Genomic DNA, 5,202 nt, shown 5'->3' with positions numbered 1-5,202 from the left:
CACACACACACACACAAAAACATAAAAAAAAAGAAGAAAAGGAAAAAAGAAAAAAGATACACACAACTATTGAAGAAAATTACCATCAAAATCTAAGATAAATTACACGGGGGTTTCAACTCTAAGGTAAACTGCCTTCAAACTCTTTGCAAAACACACACACACACACAAAAACATAAAAAAAAAGAAGAAAAGGAAAAAAGAAAAAAGATACACACAACTATTGAAGAAAATTACCATCAAAATCTAAGATAAATTACACGGGGGTTTCAACTCTAAGGTAAACTGCCTTCAAACTCTTTGCAAAATAAGTTAGATTTGTGCAAATTAAGTTGGATTTCCAAAGAAATCAGGGCTGTAGAAGTAGGGGTGGAAATGAACCAAATAATTAACAAATAGTTCGATAATTGTTCGAATAACTATTCGATCATATTCGATTCGGTAGTTCATTTACTACTAAACAAATATTTTTTAGTATTCGAGTTTACTAACGAATAGAATTTAACCAGATGTATATTCGATTCGTTTGTCTATTAAATATTCGTTTAAAATTTAATCACAGTTTATTATTTGTATTATTGCACATATGATGTCATATTTTTAATTCACTTACCATTTCTACTTAACTTTTATATACTGATTTTAACTATAAAATAATCTTAAATCTATTTTCTAATTAAAATTTTAATTTAAATATATATACATCATATATTAAAAAGGAATAATTTTTATTTATGAATTTTAATATTATTTGAAAATCAAATTTTTTAGCAGAATAAATATACTCTAATATTCGATAAGTATTCGTGAATATTCATGAATATTTATCAAATACCAAGTATTCGGTAAAATTAGATGAAAAAGATTTATACAACATGGTGGTTTAATTGTAAAGTGGATGAACTCTAGGGATATAAAAATTCGTCATAATATCATGTGACATGTGACATGAAAATATCCCATGAATATTCTAGCGACTTGCTAACTGAGAGCATCAAAGTACAATATTTTAAAACTTTAAGGTGTGTATCTGCAACATTTAGGAACTTTAGGGTATTTAAGTGATCTTTTTACAACTGGATCATTCTTGTGATAATTGGTGAAACTATATCTCATTTAAGTGGAATCAACCCTAAAATCATATCATATCATACTCCCTTTAAAAATGTGAGTTTCGAAAAAAGTTTTTCAGGATAAAAATACCATTGACCCTTTTAGATATTATCCTATTATCCTAACTTACTCTATCCTAATTAAATCTAATTGATAGGGTTATAAAAAAATTCTTCAATCATCCTATCCTAATTAATATGTATATAAGCTCAGATTTGATTTAAGTATATAAAAAGTTATATAGATTTTTTTTAAATTATATTAAAAATTATATTAAGTTACATATAATTGCTAACCTCCACGTTCTGCCACTTCTCCAGAAATTACAAAATAGAAAGTTTTAAAAATTACAAAATTAATTTAGTGTTTTCTTATATAAACCACTCGTAGCTTATAGAGCCTATTTCATGTTACCACCATTAATTACTCAAGTTTCAGAAAACCACTCCTAGTTATCATTTCATTAACATAGAACCAGCCATGCCCTTTTCAACACAATTTTCCATCCACAAGATAATACTTTGATGGTTTTACCCCTGCAATTTTAATTTGTTAAATTTAGCTATAAAAATTAAATTTTGTTGAACTTTGGATATTAAATTTAAATATTTTTAAACTTTAGCAATCAAAATTAAAATTTATTTAAATTCCGGATAGCATTATCAAATTTTGTTGAACTTGTAGTAAAGTTAAATTTTGTTGAATTTTGAGATATTTTTTGGTCCAAAAAATATTCGTGGTATCAAAAAGAAATATAAAGTAGACTCTGAGTTGTTTTTGGGCAAAGAACATTTTGTAGTATCAAAGTTAAAATGGAAATTAATTTAGAATGTTTAACTTTAATATCTAAAGCTCAACAAAATTAACCATGTAAAGGGGTGAAATTGTTAAAATATAATTTATTGGATGGAGAATTGGATAGAAAAGTACATAAGTGGTTCCATATTAACCAAATCATAGATAGAGATGGTTTTCTAAAACTTGAGTAATTAAGGGCGGTAATGTGAAATAAGGCCTAAGTGTTAGCTCCCTATAGCCAAAAAATAAAATAGAAATAAAAAATTAAAAGACCATTAATTTACTAGAAAACAGACAAAAATAAATATTAGATAATATTATAAAATATTCTCACCTCCTAAATTATCTTCATAAACAAATATTATTTATTTGTGAGTTACCAAGCTAGAAAATATGTAAAATCCATAGAATTTATACAACATATAGAAGCACTTAAAAAATATGATTTGAAGATTTTAGAAGAAAAATCAACTTACAAATTTAGTAGTAAAACCCAAATACTTTTAGAAATTGTATTTTTTTATGTAGAAAGCCAAAAGGTCAAAATATTAAAAACTTCACAGAAAAAATTCTAGATTTTAAAAAATTTATAGAAAAAATCTAGATTTTACAAAATTTACATAAAAACCCAAAAGAGTTCCATACATGTCAAATTATCCTAATTAATAGAAATATCTTTAACTTGATTTCATTCTAATCATGTTCTAATTAATTAAAATATCTTTAATATGTGTTTCTGGTCTTTTGAAATTGCAATTAACTCATATTACAATTAGATGACTTACAATGAAACGAAGAAAAAAATATTTTTTCTTGGGGTTCATTTTTGTGTGCCGATAGAGTGTCGATATTGTACTCCGTTGACGGTCCGACTAAGACAATGAATCTTTCGCTGTTGATGAAGATTTGGTCGCTTGGAAGCTAACATGTCTTCTCTTAGAACCAAAGCACGTGAGAAACGCAAGTGCGAGGTTGGTGATCCCTCCTTGTGTGTGTGTATGGGTAGATGTTTCGAATGCATAATCTCCTCTTCATTTTATAGGCTAAAAGAGAGAGTTAATATCCTTTACTTGTGAGTTAAGTGACCATCAAAATAGAAGATAGTTTGGAGTGGTTATTCCTTAAAAATAGCTCTCAAATGGCTATTTGGCGGAGTTCATTGATTCAGCGGAGCTCGCTGAAGATGTTTGGGCGAGGCTCGCTTGGATGTGGGATGAGCCCTCTTTGGAATCGTGAATGACGCGGCCTAGTTGAGTTGCTATGAGCAAAGTTTGTCGGTTGACAAACTTCATCTGTGAGTTTGAATTTAGCACATAATTTGACTTGTGATTTGGCTAATTAACGATGCATTTTGACTCGTCCTGAAGTCTAAATTAGGAGTCAACCAATTATTGACTCGATCGGGTCGATATGAGTTGTGTGGCGGAGATCACATGCTTTGTTGGGCGAACTTTGCTACAGCCATTTGAGAGTCGACCCATTCTTGATTCGGTCGGGTAGAGTCGAGATGATCTGAGTAACGAAGCTCATATGCTTTGTTAAGTAGACTTTGCTATTGTTTGTTGTGGGCTCGAGTTTGGGCCCATTTAAAGTGTTTAGCCCATAGGCATTCACTTCTTAGATCCAAGCTAAATGTTAGCCTGGATAAAATATATTTTAACCGTCTACGAGACCCAACAAAGTTCTCAAGATCCTGCATTTGACTTATAGTTAGGATTGGAATAATTTGGGTAATAGTTAGAGGTGTACTGTTGAACGTAGCTCGAACTGTCTTGTTTGGGTTGAAAATTGTCTTCAATCTACTCGGTTGCTAGAGGTGCACTATTGAATGTGGCTTCTTTTGTTGTAGACTTATATTGATGGCTCAATAATACTTGTATTCGTCCTATTATGTGTTTGGAGCAATGTTCACCCTCTTTATTGCTAAGGCGAAGTTGAGAAATCAGCGAAGTTTGACTAATTCTGGGTATCGACGAGATTCGCCTTTCTTAGGGCTGTGTGGGCGAGGTTCGTCAATTATTGACATCTGCTAATTGGTGAAGGTCATTGGGATTACGTTTTTGAATTTGCCCGGTGATTTATGGCTGAGATCTCTTGATTGAAGATTCATGAGATCCGCTATAGATTTGATTGAGTTTTAGGCTAAGATTTAGCCTCTTTCTCTGGTCCAATCAAATCTTAAAAGATGTGATTTTTATAAAAGTTTAAATTGTTAAACCCTAATGCCACTAGGAAAGAACCCTAGAGGGGGGGGGGGGGGAAAAGGGAATCTAATATGATTTAATACCGATTAAAACTAATTGACAAGTTATCCTAGCAAATAAGATATGCAATGAGTTATTAGCAATATAAACAAGGGTGAAACAAGATAAACAAAAGATACAATTATGATAGGGCAATGTAAACAATGCAAACACACAATAGTTCAGACCTTCCGTCCTATGTCTTCGCTCCCCACTCCCGGGGAGAAATCCACTATCACACCGGGTTTTTAACGATCACCCGAAAACGTTTACACCTCACACTTGGTTTTCTAGCTCACCGAAAACTTTACAACACTCACAATGTAAACACACTAACTACCTCCTCAAGTGTTGGTCTCTAGCCCGTGTCTCCCTCACGTGTTAGGAATTATAACCTCTCTCTAGACATTACCACCTACCCCACTTCTCTTGGGATGACCCTGTCTCTCACCACACACTCCTCTTGGTGTACTAGTGTAATACAAAGTGAATCCTCACAATACAACAATCAGTTTTCTAGTTCACCAAAAACTTTACAACTTACAAACTTATAATTACACTTCACACCCTCTAAGTGTTGGCCTAGCCCGTGTCACCTTCCTCAAGTGTTCAGAATTACCACCTCTTACTAGGCTTTACTACTGACCCCACTCCTCTTGGAACCGACCACGTCTCTCACCAACCACTTCTCTCGATGTCCAAGTGTAATACAATGTCTAACTCACAATGAAGCTCACAAATATAAAATTGTTCTCTATAATAGATGAGAACATAATTAAGCTCACTCTTAATGTCAGAAACCCACAACCCTAAATTATACTATGAATACAAATACAATAAGCTTAATAGGTTGTGTGTGAACAAAGAGTATCAATAAAACAATTAAACTCAATAATAAAATCTAGCTTATAGAAATTAGAATCAAAACAATAAAATAGCTAGAATTAAGTTTAAGGCAACTTCTCTATAGATCAAGAGAGAGAGGGAGAAGAGTTGAATGCTTAAACACCAATGGATGATCTTCCTCAAGCTCTTGTGAAATTGTATT

This window comes from Asparagus officinalis, chromosome 7, assembly GCF_001876935.1.
Source record: "Asparagus officinalis chromosome 7, Aspof.V1, whole genome shotgun sequence".
Classification (NCBI taxonomy): Eukaryota; Viridiplantae; Streptophyta; class Magnoliopsida; order Asparagales; family Asparagaceae; genus Asparagus; species Asparagus officinalis.
The sequence above is the reverse complement of the archived record's forward strand: the minus strand, read 5'-3'. Positions refer to the sequence as shown.